At 39.5% G+C, this 22,352-nt stretch overlaps 1 protein-coding gene across 4 annotated transcripts in view; it reads left to right on the forward strand.

Moving 5' to 3' along the window:
• Positions 1-1,489: 1,489 nt before the first annotated feature.
• Positions 1,490-22,352, forward strand: part of TRIM2 (tripartite motif containing 2) — an 88,781-nt gene continuing 67,918 nt past the window's right edge. For 2 of the 4 annotated variants that reach the window (XM_051617386.1, XM_051617384.1), the window contains exon 1: positions 2,089-2,454. The gene's annotated coding sequence lies outside the window, so the exon portion shown is untranslated. Of the gene's footprint in view, positions 1,752-2,088; positions 2,455-19,613; positions 19,716-22,352 lie in introns of those variants that run through there. The other 2 variants (XM_051617382.1, XM_051617381.1) reach the window with 2 other exon arrangements.

The raw sequence follows: 22,352 nt of genomic DNA on the forward strand, positions 1-22,352 counted from the left end.
GGGTTTTGTATTAGAAAATGTCCCATCACTTGTGGTACCAGCAGGATTTTTTGTGAAACCCTGGTCTTGGCTCTTGAACACTTGCTCAGTGAAGCAATATCCCAAACACCACCTCACCTTCAGGCAGCAATGAGTCTCCATTATAGAAATGTCTTTGCTACACAAGAAAGGATTGTAAACGCTGTGGGGTTTGAAGCGATGCTTCCTGTCTGCTTTGTCCCACCTGGAGAGCCCCTTTACACAATGGAGTGTGGGAGAACATTGCATAAGTTTTGGGGAAATGTTCTGCAAGGCAGGGTGCTCTTTCTTGTTTATTCCCTGAATAGGAGTGGAGAAGAAAAATCAGTCCCCGTATAAATGTAGTTCATGCTAATAAAAGCTGCTAGACCAACAGATCAGGAGAGATCTCAATCCACTGAGTCACGACACAGATACCTCAGAGGCAGGATTTACTAGAATGTCCCATACAATATTTTTCAAACTGAAATAACTGATTTTGTGAAGAGGTAAATGGGTAACTTTATCTTCTTAACCGTGTGACTTTTGATTTGTGTTTCAGATAAAAGCAAGGGTGGCTGCAGATAGGAGAGGGAGGAGAAACATCTACCTACCCGTTTCACAGGGGTCACAAAACATCTGTGACATGACTGCCACTTCATGTAATTCCCAACCCAGGCAGGTCTTCAGCTGCTGATTTAGAAGCCTCTTCATCCAGCCCCATTACAGGGGCCCTAACCTTCCTGTCTCCCTGACAGGATCTGACAGACCTGCCCTTCCCACCACGACTGTGGGCAGGTTTGGCTCCTCTGACCTGAGAGGAAAGTCATATAAACAGCAGTGAGCCTTTTCTGCTTCTGCTCCACTGAGTGTTATGCCTCACTGACTCACACAGCTCTTTTGAGGCACTTCCTCCAGTTTTAAGGTAGCACAGTTTCATAATGTAGAGCTGATATTTCAGTTTTTAACAGGGTATATGTAAGCAGTATTTGAACTTATGTCATTAAGTGAGGTCCTGGTTGCTGGAAGAATAAACACAAAAAACCCCTCCACTTTGTAAGATTATTGATTGCTACATTGAGCCATAATTTCAAGTAAATGCTTCCCACAAATGCTAAATAGTATACATTATTTACTGAAATTTAGAAATTATTTTGTGTTTGTGAGTGCTGCAATGGCAGCTCCCCCTATACTCTCATTTAATTCTTAATACCATTTGGAGTTTTTAATCCTACATTTCTAATGCAATTTAAAAAATACTATTTTTTGCCCCCTAGACACATCAGCTCTAATTTTTAAATGAGAATTTCAGTGTTAGATTATTATTTTTTTTTAAATCTAGGCCATATACATTATGTAAGGTTGCCATAGCAACAGTTTCTCCGAGGGGAAAACTGACTGTCTGTAGTTTCCACAGAAACCACTCCCTGCTGAGACAGGTGCCTCCAAGGGAAGTGAAGGGAATATAAATGAGAGAGGGAGAAAAAGACGCACACAGATGTCATATGATCTCTGCGGCATCCCTGCACTGTTGCAGATTCAACTGAACGTTTCTGGGTTTATATTTAGTTTGTTGTTTCTGATTGCGTGACTGGCACCTTCTCTTCTCATGTAAACTCTGGCCACCCTTCCCTCACATGGAACTGGCTTTGCAGCTGGAGGTACGGCAATGCTCCATCTTGGCAGTGAACTGACCACACCAGATACTAAAGTCGAGCACTGCAGGAAACACTGTGCGTGGGATAATTTAAATGGTAAATGGAATTTTTCCCCCTTTTTTTTTTTTTCTTTTTTTTTTTTTTTTTTTTTTCTGAAGGAAGTCAGCAAAGACAGATATGAAAATACTTCCTTTCAGAGGGAAGTGGAGCTCGACTAATTTGTCAGTTGATGGTTTTGTTCTTCTGGGGGACAAGCACGCGCTGCCAGGTAGAATGTATTCTGAAAGATCAGGATGTAGTAAAAAGGAATTGACCCTAGTCCTAGGATTTGTTAACTGAGGAGAAAAAAAATAAAATAAAATTCTTTAATGTACTTTGATGTCACTAAGGCAAGCATGGATTAGCGTTTCTGAAATCCTTTTGCAATTTTTTTTTTTTTTTCATAAATAATGTTGATTTGTTTTACATTTTTTCTTCAAGGGCAATAAAACTGTGACATTAATTCAAGGCTTAGTGCAGCCATAGCTGCAGATTAACGCGCTGGCTACTTCGTCTTCATCCTGTCATCTCTCTGCTGCTTTATGGGAAAAGCAGGCTGACATGGTTATTAAATCTGGCAGCTGTGTTGTATGCACATGGGAAGCAAGTAGAGCACGGCATATAGAAATTAGTTGCTTTCACATAACAGCCTTCTTTCCCTTGCTGCAAGGCTGGAAAGGCAACCTAAAAAGCTCTTTCTCTACTTTGTAATCACCGCTCCCTGGATCAGTACATAAATATCACAAATACATTTGCAAATGTAAGTATTCCTTGCCTATGTGGAACTTTCAGATTGCTAATTAGGGTTTCTATCTCAGTGTTCTGCTTGAAAAAGCAGAGAGATGAAAGCTGAAACCATCCTGACAGGGAAAGCTTCTCTGCAGTATTGTTCTGGCTTTTAGTGGAAGAGCTACTGAGGGAAGGGGATGCATGAAAGTTTTCCAGAACAAACATTTTGCGGTTGTGTTTGTTGATATTTGGGATGTCTTCTTGCCACTTTGTCTGTGAGGGGAGAAGCAAATGCAGGAGATGCTTCCAGAGAGATGGTTTTCTGCTCAGATAATATTAGCTATACAGCAAGGACGATCCTTCAGCAGTAATAAGACTACTTGTGAACACATAGGAGAGAAATCTGTCATATTTTTCACTGGGAATCTTTTCTTTAAAAATCTATAAATGCAGACCTGGAATTCTTATTAAGAAACTCGACAGTATCTTATTATCAGAAGAGCAAGAAAATAGTCATCCTAAGGGGCACCAGTAAGTCTGCATGTGAGCTGATAATAACGATGAACATAGCATGGTGAGCAGTGCATGTTTTTCACCAATCTCACTCTGTCTGTACATGAAGATGATCTTTATCTGCTATGTGGCATGAAGACAGGATAGTAAGGTGGTTGGGAAGTAGCAGAGATCAAGGTTTCTCAGTGTTGTGGTGATGCTGTAGGGGAAGAGAATTGCTGTTTATTAGTGAATTTTGGTCTCATAGAACTGAAGAAGCACCATATTGGATTTTATTCTCCTTTTTAATTCAAAGCTTACTGTGCTGTGAATGAAATCTGCTTATTGAAAACAGCCTGTCATCAGTACCAAGTGTAAATGTCAGATAATTGCACAAGAACTGCAGGCTGTATCTGGTGTGTTTGTTTTGTCATGTCATGTTCCTTGCTTTCTTTACACGTTCTGGTATTTCTTAGGGACCATTGTGTTACTGTAAGCTTTTTATGAGCATGTGAAAGTGTCATCACAGTTAACAGGTGACTGCCATTAAGTGACTAGGGAGAGAGTATGTTGTGGTGTTTGCTGCACATAGAGGGCTAAATGTATTCATGGTATAATCCCCTTGATAATGCTACTATAACACAGATATGTTTGGTCAATCTGTTGCTTATAAGCTGCTTTTGCAGTACTTCAGATTCAACTTACAGATGTATATGTAGAAATACTTGTTCATTGATTTTCTCTTCCCTTCCTTTTGTCTCTGTTTTCCTTCATATACAGTCAGAAATTCACAGCTTCCCTGAAACTGTGAAAATGGTCATTTTTGATGACGGCTGTGGAGCTAAGCTTCCCAAGCCTGAGTGGCAGCCAGCCAGCTGCTGAGACAAGTGTTGACCTTTCAGGACAATGTCTCTCAGAAAAATGTGAAAATGCTAAAATGGCAGACATCAAATGCCATATGTGTGGGGAAGGGTTGTCAGCTGGCAGGCTTTCAGCTGAAGGCAGCTAATCCACTGCTTGCCTGGATTAAACATCAAAAGCCCCTCCTGTCTCTAAAATGTGGAGAAATTATTCATATGTGTCCTGAATAATTTCAGAAGTTCTTCTGGGGAGATTTAGTACATGGATGAAAAATTTCAGAGGTGTGGGGTTTTTTTGTGGTTTTTTTTTTTAAATCTGCTCAGCCATCTTCCTGATGGATGTCTAGAAAAGCAGCTTTTTGCCTTTTCTTTTGCACTTTGCATCAAATACCAGTTTTCCACCCAAATTTTTTATTCACCATGTAAATGGATCCTAATGAAGCCTAAGCAAAGTTCATTGATGCACAGCAGGATGCTGAAATTCTAATAGCGTGTGCACTGACTTTCTAGGCATATGCTCACTGAATATTAAACAATCCCCTGCAGTTCTTGGTGCTGCAGCACTGAGCTGAAACCTCATTTGCTATTACATGCATCCATGCTTTGTAACTTTCTTCAATGGCCCTGAGGTGTGAGCATTCCCATGCTCACCGGGGTGTCAGCTTCTCAGATACCTTTACCCCCTGGTAAACAAATCAGTGACTTTGTGATTGCCTGCCTTGTTGATCTTCCCCCTGCTGCATGAGTATTTCTGGGAGGTGTGAAACTACCAGGTCCTTTACCTTGGCCGGTAGGAAAGCTAGATAGTGTGCATCAGGGAACTAACCTGTTCACCTTGTGGTTGACCTCATTTGGAGAATAAGAAGGGGTACACCACTGACTACATCAGGCCAGTCTTGTCTGGCCAGTTTGCAGCTGGCTGCAGTTCAAGAGAATTCTCAATATTCTCCATGCAAGCACAGAGTGAGCTGCCAACCCAGGTAACCAACCCCTGCAAAGCAGTCAATGGCCAGATTTAATGGTGCCAAATCCATTGTTACTTACCAAGATGCTCAAAAGGAATATAGACTTTTCCATAATTTCTTTCCTTTCCCTTTCAAGGCTGGAGTTCTGTGTCCTTTCAAGTTCTCTGTTACTACAAGCAGGCAACTTGTTTAACTGTGTTTTCATGTTACTCACTTCTGCTCCTAGGTAAAATGTGTCCCGCCCCACCCTGCCATTTAAAACTGGGAGCACTGCACTCCATCTTCTCTCTTTTGTAGTCATAAGAAAGACTTAGTCTCCGTGTCAGTCTTTTCTTTCCAGTCAGTATTCCGTGATCACTTCTCCTTTATTTTCCCTACAAGAAGAATTATGAAGCCAATGAGGTAGGTGAGGACAAATTCCTATAAACATCTCTTGCAGAAATTAATCTTTCCCCCTTCCCTTCCTTTCTCCTTCCTGACTTCAAATTTCTATCTGCTTTGCCACAATCATTTCTGTGATTTGAGATTTACTCGGATTTAAGAATCTGTTTGGAAGAAAAAACATTATGCTTATCTAGTTGAGGAAGAAAAAGGTGACCGAAGTACCAGTACTTATCAGAGCCCAGATATGTAGGCTGAGTTTTGAATTTGATTTTTCAAACAACAAACCACATGTAGGCACAATCTACTCAATCATTCCTGATAATGTGAAAGAAAAAATAAAATAGGGACGCTGCTGTTTTCTGTGGGCTTTGTATGAAGCAAAAAATCTGAGGAAAGTAGCAGAATTTATTAATTAGCAGCTACAATTTCTTTTCAATCCAATTATACAGGGCTTGGTTGGTTATTTCCTAAGAACCTGTGCAGTGTCAGATCAGTTCATTAAACATCAGTCATTACACCTGATATGAAATTCTGAGTTGCACAAATGGATTATCATTTTATTTTGCATTTATATTATTACTCTTTACTATTTCTGTAGCATCTAGGAACACTTAATGGAAGCTCACTGAGCTAGGTACTGTATCAAAACAGAATGTAATCCTTTGCCCTAAATTACTTACAAGCTATTTTAAAAATAAAGCAAAACCCTTTATCATCCCTTTCTTGTTTGGCTTTTTATCTGAATTCAGAATGTAAATGTCAGTATTATGTTATAACTGAATTGGTTATCAGGATACCAGAGTTTGCCTAGACATGGGCTTGAAGTGGCACATAATTAAAATAAGAAAATTACATACACTTACTGTGACCTTATTTCAAAGCTGTCTTACTTGGAATATCTCCCTCAGGCTGTTAATGTTTAGCTATTAAGTTAATGAAGTATATTAATTGAAATTAGCTCAACTGACCAAAACAAGACTTGCAATTACAAAAGAGTTGTAGGCTACAGATGAAGATTTCCCTTAAAATAATTAAGATGCTATTGTCAATTATTAAATTAATAAGGCTCATTATAAAAATAATTACTAAGGTTATAATATTAATTATTAAGTTTAATGAAGCATGTTTACCTGTGGTTATTTACAGAATCTAAATTTCAGTGTTAATTATTAACATGAAATAGTAGTGACATGAAATAGCAACAACCTGACACATGACTGTCAGACAGTAAGTGACTCATCAGGGACCACATGCTGTATTTTGGGCAGGTGAACAGTGGGGTTCAGTATATGGAATGAGAGTCTTCATCTGGACTTTCTGTAAGACTGATTTTTCCTATCTCTCTGCTCCTTACCCGTCTTACAAGTAGATTTCAGAAAAGATCACACGTTTGTCAACATCACTTTTTCTGCTACATACATTTTATTTGAACGGTATGATGTAAGGAGCACAGTAGTTCTTATACCTATAAACTCAATCTGCCATCTGAAATCAGTCAGAACAACTCTCTAGTTTGCACAGCCATACCATAATACACTATTTAATTCTGAAGGTATGTAATTTATTCAGTTTATATACTCCTCATATCATCCTTCATGAGGCAAGGCTGTAGAATATGAGTGCAAGCTATAACTTAACTGAGCAATGTAACTGGCATAACTGGGCAAAATTGCGTAATTCTTTCTGGAAATTTATATTGCGCAAACAATTATGATTTCTAAGTGACATATTTATTATGAATTCATAAACCTAGTTGTATATGTAGGAATAAAAAAATCTAAAGGAACTTCTAGGGCCAAGTTGCAGTTGGGAAGATACAATACCTTGAATTTCACAGGATATTTCAATTTGAGTTTGAAATTGTACTATGCAATAGTATCTCTTTTTGCATTGACACAGCAACTTGTATAACTGTGGTGACTTATTAAAAACTAACAGTGGGCATTGGTGTCAGACAAAATTTAAATATATTCTGACAGTGGCACTGTTGTCCTTTCCATAAAGCAGTTGAGAGAATCTGAATGAATGCAAGCTTCCAAAGACGAAGGGCTATTGTATTCATCAAATGTCTTTATTCATTTTTGCATGCAGGGAACAATGAATAAAACAGTCAGAAATACTATTTGCAAGCATGCAATTAATCATAAATCTAGCTTGATCTGGATGGATAAAGCAGTAGTTTATCAGTCTGGTTAACTGGTGCTTTGAAAGGATTTTGCAGAACTCATTAGTTCAGGAATATTAAAACAGGTGCCTCTTTTATATGAGACAATAATATGATTCCCAAAAGGATAAGCTAGAAGGTCAAGGGCAAAAAAATGTAAACCCAGGAGTGGTATGGATTACTGTTAAGAACATTCTGAAGTTCTGTCCTATCATTCATGTATTTCAAAGCATTCCTAAAAGTAATGACCTGATTTTAAGGGCAGTAAATCAGAAACAATAAATTACTGCAGCTTGTTTCTGATTTAGAAAGATGGGTAGTCTTAATTTAGAGGCTTCAGTACTTTTGAGTCTCCTTTACATATGTAGGGGAGTAATTAAAAAAAGGAATTTTTTTCTGTTCAGAGTTAACGTCAATAGCTTGTAACATGAATAGCTTTGTATAGTGCTTATAATGAATGCTATGCTGTGGACATCAGAGGTCTTCTAGAAATCAATAATTATTGATGAGAAAATAAGTAATTATTTTCATTGTAATTATTAGGAGACTCGTGACAGTTTGTTTTGGTTCTGACCTTGATTGTTTATGCACTGAAATAGAAATTGCATCTAATTCCTATTGTACAGAAATGTCCATTTCTTGGTCAGCATCAGAGAGTGTAGGTAAGGAAGGACCATCATGCAAAACACTGTTATTTCTTGAGAAGTATGAGTTTATTCTCTTGGGACAACAAAAGGCCACATCATTGGCTTAGGGTTCTGTCCTTAAAATGGTTCTGAAAGGTTTTGCTTTGCTTTATTCTTGACGATATGAGGGAAGTTAGACACAGAGGGGACCTCACCTGATCACGAGTGCTGTGGAGGACAGAAATAAGCAAGCTCTCTGATGCTCCTGATCCTCAGCTAGTGCTAGGTAAAATTGGAGCCGATGTTATGCAGCCCTGATTTATGGAGCTGGGAAAAGATTGCTTAGATCCTTCAGCAGCAGAGACCCCTGCAGTACTCTGACCCTATTGTCTGGAAAGCCCTTTCTTTTACATAATACTTCCCCTCCCTTTTTCACTGAGGAAAGTTTGTGTGTTGCCAGAGCAACTAGTGACACAACATCACTATGTCATCTTCTGTGCATCTGGTGAATTACCTAAATAAAGGTGTTATAAAGAGAGCTCAACAGAGCCCTTCAAGTTATTGGTTTAATCAGGTATGGAGATTAAAAGTAGATGTAGGGCTGCCTGTCACAGTGACAGTGCAATTCTCTAGGTCAATGGATTGCTGTCTCTTTTCAGGACTGTCTCTCAATGGTATGTGTACCAAGAACTCCATAGTGGTTTGTTTATCTACTGATTCAGAACAGATGCTCAAATAGCACAATTTAATGAAGGACAAATTGATAAAGAGTGCAGCTGGGGTGTGGATGGTACAAGAAACTCCATCATTTTCCAAAAGGCGCAATCAATGGCTTAATTGTTGCTGCTAACAATTGTTGACTATTTTGTTTGCTAGAGACAAAGGAAGATCCCACTAAGGGCCAACTTGGCGAAATACAGTGACAGAGGAGTCTCTTTTTTCCATTCACTTAGCTTCATTCACTGAACAGATTCTATGGGCTGTGTCTGGACCAAGGCCTTCAACTATTGCTCACCTGCAAAGCCCATTTCTTGACCACCACAAGGGCTTGAGCTGGCTAATATAGCTGTAAATGGGGAAGGAACAGCCCTGACAGTGAGGAAATAATACTATATTTACAGTTATACTATATTTACAGTTATACTATATTTACAGTTAATACAATATATACAGTTAAAAGAGCAGTATTGAATGTTGGGGAATTTTTGTAAGGCAATATGTAAAGGCACTGTCTTCTGAGAGAGCTACCTATGGGAATACTTATCCTCATGCTAGAGTTTCCTTTAGTGCCTTGTGAATTTAATCTGTCCTCTTTTGTTGAACTGGGCTTGATGTGTCTTGTTTAATAACTTCCTCTGTTGCAAAGTTTAGACTTAAGGCCATCTCTTGTGCAATCCTTTATGTAAATTTGACTGCAGTACTGATATCTCTAGATGATTTTACAGAGTATTGGATAAATTTTTATTTCTTGATACAAAATACCTACCTGAGTGGGTTTCTTTTTTTATCTCTTTACATTTTATCAGTCTTCTCTTTGTAGTAATTGATTGAGACTTGCTACATAGGAGAGGAAAAATCAGTCTTACAAATGGAGAAGAAAGGACTTCTCACAAAAGAAATGTGTGCATTGTTTAGTCTCACCTCATCTCTTCTAGAGGCTTGTTCACTTCTCTTTGATCAAAAATATTGTGTCCAAATCTAGGTGTGTGTTATTCTTATAAACTGTAGATGGTATAGTGGTTTGTAAATGAAAACCCAAAAACCAAAACCAAAAACTAAACAGTTGGAATTTGACCTATTACTGATTTCTACAGGGAGGACACAGGTATTTAACTGGCTAGCATCCAAAAGCAGGGTTTCTTCAAATAGTAGTACCCTTGCAGCAAGGAAGACTAGTGGTACTCTGGGCTGCATTAGAAGAGGTATTGCCAGCAGGTGGAGGGGGGTGATCATTCCCCTCTATTCAGCTCTGGTGAGGCCATACCTCCTGGAGTGCTGTGTCCAGTTCTGGGGCTCCCTGGTCCAGGAGAGACATGGACACACTCAAGGAAGTCCAGTGAAGGGCCACAAAGATGATGAAGGGACTGGAAAATCTCCTGTGAGAAAAGGCTGAGAAGAGCTGGCACTGTTCAGTTTGGAGAAGGGAAACCTTGGGGAGGATCTCATCAATGTGTACAAATACCTGAAGGGAGCACGTAAAGAGGATGGAGCCGGGCTCTTCCCAGTGGTGCCCAGTGACAGGACAAGAAGCAATAGGCACAAACTAGAAAACAGGAGTTTTTCACATATTAAAGCACTTGTACCCTCTGAATGTCGTGAACAGTTTTTCACTGTGAGAATGAGTGAGCAGAGTTTGTCCAGAATCACTATAGAGTTTCTGCTCTTGGAAACCTGACTGCACATGCCCCTGGGCAGCCAACTCTAGCTGGAGGTGGCCTTGCTCAAGCAGGGAGGTTGGACCAGATGACCTCCCAGATGATCCAGAGGATCCCTCTCCTCATGGGCATTTCTGTGCTTCTGTGAGTGTGTAATTCTGTTAATGATTGTCAGATAAGGCTGAACATAAATAGCTATGGACATACTCATACCAATACATCATCAGCATAAAAAACTCCCCCCTAGAACATCAGTGGTATGCTACACAAACATCAGGAAAGGACAGAAAGAAAGCTGCCTCACATAAAAAACTAATCTCCCAAATAAGTATGCATCAAGACATAGTGAAATTAGTGTACATATTTATGTGGTTTAAAAAAAGACATTCTTTGGAATAAAGCCTCTCCCTAGTATTTAGTGTTTTAGAAGATTTTAATGGTTCTCAAATAAAGGCATCAGATTTTTATCATGCAAAGCAATCTGATTTTTCTTAGTCTTCTTCTCAAAAGTAACTCATTTATTTTGGCTGGATTTTTTTTTAAACAAGACAAACATCTAGCATGAAAAATTTTACCCCAGCCACTAAAGATTGTGAATTAACTGTTGAAATCAGGGTCACTTAATGGAGAAATATGAAATTACTGTGCTTACAGATGATACTATCAAAATGCACTAAAAATGCACAATTGACAACAAAATGCTGCTTTGTGCAGATGACATGATATTCAGGACCTCCATGTAGTGAGGAGGTTCCTAAGTAGAGCTGTTACAAGATTTCATAGAAAAAATCTGAATGGTGATTCATTCTGTTGAGGATGATATTAAATATCTCTGTGGTTTCTTCGTGTTCTAAAAAGTGGTGTTGGAACTCTCTGTAGAGGCTGTGATTACTGTGGATGTGGAAGGATATGAAAGGCAAAAATATTTGTCCATACATCTTCAACTTAATTTTTTGAAATGCTACTGGCAATAATAAACTTTTTCCCTCATTCAAAAGTTAAACAGATTTTTGAATCTGCAAAGTATTTCCTTTACAGAGTGCCTGTGTCCTGTTACCCTGAACTGTGCATATTATTGCTCTTGAATCCTCTGGAATATCAAAGGGCTCACATGTGGGTTTTTTTAAGCATTGTCGTATTTAGGGATGCCAGAAGAACTGACTGCAAGGTAAGCTTCCTTTCTGCCTGACTTGTGCTTTTTGCTGTCTTTGACCTGTCCTTAAAATGTCTCAGAAGTATAACTTAAAATAACTGCATAATCCAAGCAATTGTTTAATTTTAGAAATTATATTGCAATTATTATTGCCTCTTTCTGTGAGGTCTCTTTCAACTTGAGTCCAAGTGAGAAAGCAAACAAAAGCAAACGAAAATCTTTTCAAAGCAAGAAGCTGCCTTTAAACGTGCCCCATTGCTGATCTTGATAAGCACGCAAAAAAGCATAAGTGAATGCACAGAAATTTTGAAGGCTTGCTGTTCATCCAGACACTGAGTACTATGCAATATTGCCTCACAACAGATTTTGTTCCTTGCATGCAAATAAACTCACAGTGTGCAAGCTATAATTTGATCCATCTCATAGACAGGGTCAACATACAAAGGCCCTGGCAGAGCACTGGGCTGCAGTAAGACACCTCTGATGGTTTTAAATGAAATCAGAGAGTCCTTGATCAAGGAATGAGGCAGCATGCTCAGTACTTTTAGAGCAATATGAAGACTGAATGTGGAAAGAAGTGTTTGGGTTTGATTTTTTGTTGTGGTTGTTGTTGTTGTTGTTGTTTTAAATGGCAGTTAAAAAGTAGAACAAAGAGCAGACTGAGATGGAACTGAACTCATATTACTATAAAAGTATCACAGTAATGCTGGATTTGGGTTATAGAGATTGTAATTTTACTTCATTCTGCATAACTCCAGAAAAAACGTTGGCATTGCTTTTACATACACATTTTTCTTTATTTATTTGCTCAAGAGCAATAAACACAGAATATTCTATTGTATATAGAATATACAATACCCTAAATGTCTTTGCTGGCTAGGCAATATTTCAATAGCCTTTAAGTTCCTTTCCCCCAGTTAATATTTGCAAGAAAATTTTGTTTGCAAATAAAAAGCAATGTAGTTGATTTTAGACTCATATTGAATAAAAAAATAAATGTTATGTTTAATTCTCAGTCATGTCCTTTGTACTGCCATTTTAATTACAAGTATGTACTTATGTACATTTTTTCCCATAATTTACTGTATAAACATACCAATATTTTCTCATGGAGAATGTTTTGAATGCATGCAGCACTCATAACAAAAAAATATATTTCTGAAGTATTTTAGTATTCCATTAATTCAATTTCTTTTCAAATCAGTGAGATCATGTTGAACAGAATTCTGTTATTTCAGTATAAATAAGTTTTGTGGGTTAGCTTGTATTTTCTAGACCACAGAAAAATTTGTGATAGTGTTGGTGTTTTCACTCTGCAGTGAGCCATGTGTCTATAGACTTGTTTGTTGTTCTTGACTTTATTAAGAACCTATGTACACTCATAATTTCTGCTAATATTTTCTGTTATCCATTCTTATCTGGGTTCTTTTTGTGTGATTGACTGAAGAATTACTCTGGGATTATTTTGACCCCTAGTTTAGTTTTCTTAGGCTACTATAAAATGGCATGACATAATTAAATCCAGACATGGAGATGGTTTGGTTCTGATTACATGACAGCTTTAGCCGTATGCTACTTGGATCAGGGGACTCTCACATTTTAATTGGGTTCTCCCACATGGCTAAAGTTTGCAATATCTTTTGATACTAAGGTCATATTTCCCTCTCCTACTGTTCAGAATACTCCTGTAACAGAGCTTTGCTCGAGAGCTGACGTGGCCCTGTTTTTATAGTGGAATGGGTAATCACCAGGAACCTGACTTGAGAACACCTGGAATTCATCAAAATTCCCTCTTACCAGCCTGTTTTATGAGGATACTGAAAACTGGGACTGTTGTGTTTGCTTGTGGGCTTCTATAAGTACACATCACCATCTTTTAAAAGCATTTGTTCATTCAAGTGAATGATTCTGATCTTTGTTGTGCCTCTGCAGTTCTGTTTCAAGTGTTTAAATTATTTAAGTGTTTCCACATGCTAGGTAACTAGCACAGTTTCTCTAGGCTTGTTGGGTAGAAAGGGGGTGTAGAAGTAAGCTTGGTATAGCATTTTTCTTGTTATCCTCCTCACTCCAATTCAGCAAGTAGGCAGATGACATAAAATGCATGGTTAGTCTCATTTAAGGGGAGGGAAATGACTGATCCACTTTGGGAGTGGGGAGGGACAAGGCACATAGGCATCGTGAGGCGCAGACCACTCTGGCCATTATTCAGGAAAAGTGTGTGTGTGTGTGTGAAGGGAGTTAATTCCTTTTAGTTCCTGGATAAATCCATGGCTGACCTCATTGTTGTGACAGTGAAATCAGCGGGACTTCTCATATGCTTAAAAGGAAGGCATGTATTAAAGTGCTTTCTTTGAACCAAGGTCACTGCCATGCTAATCTGAGCATTTTTCCTGTGATGGGCAAATACCTCCTGGTCTCTCAGCATCCTTTGCTCTTGTTGCAGAGTGTTGGTTCTGTGCCAAAGAGGCAACTGGGATATTTACTGCTGAGTTCAAGATGAATAGGGTTTTAATGGGGGCAGGAGCCACTGCTATAATGAACCAGCCTTCTAATTAATCATACCTACTGGCTGTATGACACAGCAAGGTCTTCACAAAAGAGCTCTTCTGAATATATCCCTTGAGTTCTTCTGTGGGAGCAGGGGCATCTCGGCCCACAGGGAAGTATGAGCACACCTGAATGGCAAATGAAAGGCACATGCAAAGAGTAGTTTGTACTTGAAAGGCCACCTCCAAGCTCTGTGGCAATTGGGACCTGTGAACCACCTCTTACCAGGACATAGGACTCAAGGAAACTGTGGGAAAATCTGTAGAGATGGAATTCAGGCTTGTGGGTTTAGTGTGCTCTGCAACCTCATTTTTACCCCCGGTGCATGTATTTTTGGAGGCATCTCTCTATTATTGTATTTTTGTTATGTTTGGAATAAGTGACCTCAGATGTGGCAGGAAATTTTAAACAAACCTTATCCTGCCAGAGTAGTTATCCTCTTGATTATCTTTCAAAGGATGTATTTCTCAAACCCATAATGAAAGTAGTAATAGTTTATATGTGCAAAATGTCTTCAGTGAGAGCTTCAAAGGACTGTAAATGTCCATGCAGTACTTCTGTGAAGTAGTTTACTGCACTTCACTAGTCCAGATTTAACTAGAACAGCAGTGATAATAAGGTAGGATAGAAATAATATGACAGCTGCTGATGTGCATCAGCTCTATAACCCTTGTTTCCTTCCACAGAGCTTCTAATGCTATTGTGTTTTTGTTTGTGGTTACTGTTACCTTTTTATAATAGTCTGCTGCTTTTCCACGTCTGTGAAGAAAAGAAGCAGGTGTCTGTGTGCAATGTGGCATTATTTACACTATTAAGTTCCAGGCAGGTATCTCTGATCTGATCCTTGGTGTGGCATTACTGGATGAGCTTGGAGGAGACATGACAAGGCTTGAAGAGAGGCAGATTCTGGATGGGGAGCTGGCAGATTAGGGGGCCAGATCCCAGCAATTTTTCAGCAGTGCAGGAAGGAGTAGTTGTAAGCTTGACCTTTCTTTATAGAGAGCCATGAAGAACGAGCTGCTGACAGCAGCTGTTTCATTATGTCATTTGGAGCTCAGGAATATTTCCTGTAGTCAGATGTGGCCTCCAGGGGTTAGACACATCCCCAGAGTCTTTTTGGGCATTTGCTAGCCTTCATGAGGCACCACCGAAGGGTTAAATCATTCTACAATGTGTCACTGGCTCTCTATAATTAGGAAATGGTCCAAGAGCTCAAAGTTCAAAACGCACATGGGTCTGAGCTGGGACTAAGCCCAGGTTCCCATTGATTGCAGCCTCCCATGTTAGTGTGCTGCATCTGCACAAGATCTCTTCCTCTTGACATTTTTGCCATTTGTTTTCCTTTTTTTAAAGAAAAATCAACGCATCCACAGAGTTTCACTTCTTTTTTTATCATTATCCAAAGTCTTTCATTGCTTGAGCTTGTGTGCTTTCTGGGAGTAACTTGTGACCCACTTTATAATTGAAACCAGGCCAGTAAAACATCACAAAAACCTTTCCACTCCACTCCATTCTGCAGCATCTGCAGCTACTGCTGGAGAGGTAGGGGAGGTCTCATCCTAGCAGAGGCGTAGACATGAACTGTTCAAGCTGAGCCTCTGGGGCCCTGAGGTTCCTTGTAGGCCCCCGAAAGAGAAGCAGAGGACAGGCTGAATGGCATCCAGCTGGGATTGTGTTTTGAGAAGAGAGGGCAGAGTGAGGCTATGCTGAGTCCACAAAAAGGGAAAGGAAAAAAAACCCCCACAGTTTTACCAAGCAAACAGTAATGGTAGAAGCCAGATGCATGCATGGTAATAGGGGAGAAAACAGATTCATACTGTTAACCTATGAAGCCTGCAACCTAGGGAGTGGGCAAAGTTAAGTTCTGGTGATTCATGATCCAAATCCTTTCTAGTTTCAGATACAGAAACTTGTTTCCCTTTTTTGCTTATCAGAATCCTTCTAGCAATTTTTTTTTTTTTTTTCCCCTAGGAAAAAAAATTACTGTTTTCAGAAACTTGCATTTAATTAAAATAAATCCTCACCTTCCTTTGGAAATTACATGTCAATAAAACTTTTTAGTGCTTGCTGGAAAACAAACAAAGATTTACAGGAGCTTTTGGGACCTTCTGTTTGAGAGTGGCATGGTTTTGGGCCTCATAGTTTTAGGTCTCAGCTCAGAATGGATGGTAGTTTCTGAGGATGACAGCCAGCTTTCTGGTAATGAAAAAGCAGGTGGTTATTCTGGTCTCCACCTTTTTGCCTCTGCTATTTCCAGCCTCATGTGTTTACTGCTTCCCTCCAATGGCTCTTGCTCTGTTTAACATGGCAGGGAGACGAGTCAGATCATTAACCTGTCTGAAAAGCATCAGCAAGACAAATCTGGTCTGTGAGCTTTCACACTGTTCCTGAAGCATGTGTAAGGAGGGAAGGCCTCTGCAGCTGGGAAAGCTGATGAAGAGAGAAGAGCCTTTTGGTAAAACTAAGCTGTTAAATCAGTTCGGCCTTGGTTAGTACTGTTGGCAATGCTGGTAACAATTTTCCTGTGTTATACAAGGCTTTAAGGAGAAAGAGGCAGCTTCATCCTTGGCATAATTCTGTGACTGGGATTGCAGGAGTTACACCCAGGGTGACTTTGTCTAAAGCGTGCTTTTTCAACATAGTCCACTAAATCAGCTCATTCTTGCTCTGTCTTTTGTTTCTTTGTGGTTACACTGAATTAGCATCTTAAATAAATTGCCATGGGAATCAGGGATGCAATTGCTAGCCTGCTTTCTCTTGTGCATCTACAGTCTTTTCATAGCAGTCCTTTCACAATCTCATGTACAGTGTTTCAGCTCTTGATCCATATCCATCAAGGGCTTTTGATGCCTATTCTGTTCCATAAAAAATTTAACAGTGTAAAGTGTGTAACTTATGGTATATGGTTGATTGCTAGAAAATTTCTAGCGCATACAACGTATATAGGCAGATGAAACATCTCTCCTGGAGTGACTTGTTGCCTATTTATTGCTTCTCACTCTCATTCTGCTACATTATATCTATGTTTTGTAACACATGAATTGTAGAAAAGAAAGAAGAATAGGTGATTTGATGAATCAGGGCATTCTCTGCATAGATGAGAAGGTAAAAAAAAAAAAAAAAGAAAGAAAAAAAAAGAGCTTTGTAGAAAGAGAGAAGGCTGAAAGACAGGCCTTGTGATGAAGGGAGCAGTGGGAGTGGACCAATAAGAAAGGAAAAACTCTGAAAAGGCCTTGAAGCTCAGGACAAGAAAGCATGGCTTTCATGGGGTTGTAGGCAATGTGGCTGGGTATGGAACAAAAGATGACCTTAGCTGCTGAATTTTCTGTGGAGAACAATGTGGGTGCATTGGGAATAAGATCCAGGCTCAGTAATCAAAATAGTTAAAGTAATCAAATATTGTGATCACCCAGTGGATCTGGCTAGAGATTTACATGTTAAAAATACTACAAGAAAAGAGCTCTGGTAAAATAATGTTGATGATGTGGACAGCACGGGGTTAACAAAGCAGGAAATCTGGATACAAGTATAGCCAGTGTAGGTGATACACTTGAGTGACAGCTGATGAAGCCCTGCAATTGCACCAGAATCTTAGATATCATTGAAAAACGTGCCTAGTATGTCTCATTGCGAAGAAAAACTTGCAAGTGTGACCCCAGCACATTGTGATGCAGTGATATGTGGCACAGCCTGTCAGCAGAAGCCCTGGAGCTGCAATATGCCTTCCCATCTGAATGAGGTGCTAACTGCAGCATCTGCTTCTGCAGAGGGCTCACCTCCTTTACCAAAGCAGAGGGGGAGGGAAAGGACTTCTGCCAAAACTATACAGTAATGAATGTAGTGTGATTGCACTGCTTTAATTTGCCCCTAGGAAAGCAGGGGAGGTTTAGACTGGATATTAGAAAGAATTTCTTTACCAAAGGAGTGGTTGGACAGTGGAACAGGCTGCCCAGGGAGGTGGTGGAGTCACCATCCCTGGAAGTGTTTAAAAGAAATGTAGATATAGTGCTTAGTGACATGATTTAAGCACTGAATGGGTAAATTAGGTTACAGTAGGGGGATTTAGATTATGGTTGGACTTGATGATCTTCAAGGTCCCTTCCAACCAGGATGATTGTGTGATTCTGTGATTCTATTCTAAGTATCTTAAAATCAGGAGCTGTCAAGGCATTTAATGCAGTATGCCTAAAACACAGGGTAAAATATGGGACTGGAGAACGGAAGAAATCTGAAAAACAGGAATGCTTGCTTATAAGGCATTGACATAAAAGTGCTACAGGAACCTGCACAAGCAAAGAGTAAAAGCTGAAGAGAATATAACAAGAAGTAGGGTGCCTTGGGAATGTGAGAGAGGAAGAGGTAGATACTGAAAGAAGAATTAATCATAAAGGTCAGAGAAGAAACAGTAGAAGGCAAAAAGATGGCATGTTTTTAAAGGAGGAATTTAGTAATTTCCAAAGCAGAAAAGAGCTCAGAGAGGCTAAAACTGAAGTACAAAGGAAGATATTTATGCAGGGAATTATTATAATAGACTTGAAGAGACTGATTTTGATGGCAGACATGCTTCACAGCCAAATTAGAGTCATAAGAAAGCAGGATAGAGCTGGGATGAAATGGGATCAGCAGCTGTAAGCAGGGTATTCAATTAACTAGCAACAATTCAATTCAAACAACAAGAGAGAGGAACTTGGAAAACAGGTGGGATCATAGATGGCTGAGGCAAGATCAGAAGGAGCTTACATTTCAGGGAGGATTTGCTCCATGCAATACCTCTTCTGTCTCTTTAAAGGTCACTAAAACTGACAAAGTATTTGCTTCTGTGTTTCGTTACTTTTCCTTGAAATTACTCAGTATGACAGCCAGGGGGGCACCGTGTGGTGCTGATGAGAGGTGAGAATCAACACCTCTACTTTTGACATCCAGTAAGTTGCTAGATCAGCTTGGTTGTCTCACAGAACCTTATCCTAAGGTCCCTGTGCTGTGACTGTGCTCTTTTGGGGCTATCAGGATGAAAAGAACAAGCAGTTAAGATGGAGCTGAAGGGAAGTAATCATAAGATGATCAATGAAGGTTGGGGGGTCAGGTCAAAAAGGTCAGGGTAAGACATTTTTGACACAGAAGTGAGAAACCACAGTGCCAGCAAACAAAGTACATTAGGAAGGATGAGAATAAGGAAAAGCGTGGAGAGAAGAAAAATCAGAGATTTTGCAAGTGAAGCTTCCTTGGAGTGAATATGGGCTAAACTTAATTTACAGGTTGGTTATTTGACTGATTGACCAAAAAGGAACAATGCATTGAGAATGCCTGTGGGCTTTCTAGAAGTGTTCATATGAATATGCATCAAAGATGTGCTTTTCCTGAGGTGCCTTATTGATTTTTTTTCCTTCTGCCATAAGCATTTTACTGCCTAGCCATAAACTGTCAAGCAATAGCCCTTCCTAGTCAGTCCCTCTTGTTCCTCTACTTAAGAATGAAACACAATATCTTGAACACCCAGCATGCCAAGAAGCTAATCATTGGCTCGCATTGTGGCTGGCAGGGCAGGCCCGCCTCTTTGGCTTGTGCTGACAAGCTGTTTATGTTTGTGCAAGGCCACCCTTTAACTCAGCCGCCTGATGGCCATAATGGGACCAACTGTCTGAATGCTGCAGGGAGCTAAATCTTCTGATCAGAGGCACAGTCAATTTCCGTCTCTGATACTCCTGCGTGGACTCTATGGAAGACTTGTAAGTAGCCTGCTGTCTTGTTGTGGCTTTTCTTTTAAGACTAAGCACATGTTTTAGCAGGGCAGGTAGGCAGCGTCATTCAGAGGCAGCTATTAAAATATTTTCCTCTGTCTGAAGTAAAAGAGTGGCTACTTTGTATGCAGTGTCATGACTACGAGGACTAGACGATTTCAATTTCAAATGAGACCTTCCTGGGAGGCAAGAGGGAAGATGTTAATAGGGGCACAATCCATTTGAACTTGTCAGGTTTGTGTGGGGGTTTTTTTGGTGGTTTTGTTTTGTTTTTTTTTTTTTTATTTTAATTATTCTGCAGCTAGTTCTCATTTTTAGCTTTGTTTGCAGTATTTCATCATCCAGTGGGGTTTCAAAGAGCAGCAGTTTTTGAAACGTTATAATTAGTGTTGTTTGGAAAAGTGTGAAAGGGCTAGAACTGGGATACTATAAAATGAATGCTTCCAAAAATCCTGATAGGTGCTGTCATATTCTAATATAGATGCCTAGCAGTATAAAAAGCAAAGTCATGTTCAGAGATTTCAGTCCTCTTTACTGGCTGCTATTGGGAAATATTCACTGCTTCACTGAGCAAAATACTGCAGAGATGGAATGAGATTGTCTTTAATATGTCCTTTCTAATGTTCAGATTTTTAAATAAAATATTCTGTGTTTGGACAGTATTCTTCCACTTAATCATGCAAATACTGATGGACTTTTCAGAGTTTTCTCTTTTACACTTTACAACAGCAAAGAAAATCTTTAGGTCCCTGTAAGAGCTGGACACCATGCAGAATCTCAGAACTAGTCTGCCCCTGAAGTTTTGGCAAGGTTGTGTCTAGATTTTATGTGGCAACTGAGGAGCTATCAGAACTATCTACAGAAGAAAATAAAGATATGACAGATTAAGTGACCTTGCCATGACTATAGATATAAGTTAGTGTCAGCGCTCAATGGTCTATTACTAAGGTCACTTTATTGTATTAATTTTTTCTTTATTTTACAAAATCCTAATGGACAAGGCAAATAGTAATTTCTAGGGATTATTGTGTGCATCTCACAGGGTTCAGATTGGCTAAGAGAAATTCCTCATGATTTGGCTTATGCAAACTGCTCTCAGCTTAAAACTGAGGGGGAAGCCTCAAGCAGAGTATGCTGTAGCAATATTTCTAGTTATTCCTTCATTTGACACAGCTGGAAATATCCTGTATGGCACTGTGACAGTGCTTTGATGGTGCCAGGATGGTCCTTTCTCCAGGGTACTACTACTTCAGCTCTCTCCTGAACCAGAAATGGCAGGATCTCCAGAAAATTCAACTCAGGCTTTGAGTTCAAGATACCTGGGGGTGAAAAAAGAAGCTGTCACTGTAAATAAGTGTGTTCATTATGCCTCTTTTGAAAATCACAGAAAAAACCTTACTTCTAAATTTCAGTCAAGTCTTGCAAAAAAACAAACAAACAAAACAAATCCGAAGAAAGGTCTGATGCCATGTCCTTTTCAGCTTGTTTAACTTGCCCCCTATGGATGTACCAAATAGGGGGAATCCCTGGGGATTGTGCCCTCATCCCTGCCATGCTGCTTGTGTTCTGGGGCTGTGCACAGCTTCTGCAGATGGCATTGATGCAGTCTGGAGACCTTTGGCTCAACTCTCCTACTCGTCTATAATGCTTTTAAAGGCTGCATCATTCACTGAGTCTTGAGTTGCAGAGGGCCAGTCAAGCAGTATTATCTGTGGGAAGCAGTGGCTAAGAGACAGTTAGAAACTTTAAAATAAAAGTGGTCAAATTATGAGCAGCTTTTGTAGTTAGCACATTTGAACTAGATGAGTCTTGATGCTCTAGAGCAATATAGTGTGTGCTATGGTAGTGTATGAACTAAAGCTAATTACAGCAATAAGCTGCTTCTGTGCCAGGCTCTGAATACAAGCCAGAGGTTTTCAGTCACTCTCTCTAAGTAGCACATAGATACTAAGCCTTGATTAGCAAAGATGAAAATGACATTGTTTTGTTTTTCCTATAGATTGAGAAAGCAGGATCTCAGTACTTAAGTAACAGTGAAAGCCATGAGATACCCATCAGGCATAAATACACACCTAGAAGTTTTTGCTCAGTACATAGTTAGGAATAAACAAAATGCTTACCACATTGTCTCCCTCTGCACTAAAGAAAGAACTCCCTTGTGCATCACAAGCTCAGCACAACGTGGCTTGCTCTGTAGAGGCGGACTGTGGCTGTTTGATTAACATCAGAGTAAACAGGCAGAAGATTAAAATTGATTTGTTTTCCTCCCAGAGAGATAATTTTCAAGATGTATTCACAGGGGTTGCTGAAACAGGATGCTGAATCAACATCCTGCATTAAAAAACCTGACTACTCTGAACTGCATATGGTATAATTGTACTTTCTGATCCTGAGATGGTAGACAGTTTATGAAAACAATTATTTACTAATACTCATTAACTGAGCTTTAGATAGCCTGGCAAACAGATAAGCATATCACCCTGAATCTACAAAAGCGGGAAGTGAAATCTGCAAGAAAGCTGGAAATAGCCGGGGGAAGCAGATCTTAGTTCTGAGTTTTTACTGCAATTCATTTTTTTCCCTTGGCTCTATAGGTGCACTGAATGTTGATTGTGGGATCCCTTG

Source organism: Apus apus, chromosome 4, assembly GCF_020740795.1.
Source record: "Apus apus isolate bApuApu2 chromosome 4, bApuApu2.pri.cur, whole genome shotgun sequence".
Lineage (NCBI taxonomy): Eukaryota > Metazoa > Chordata > Aves > Apodiformes > Apodidae > Apus > Apus apus.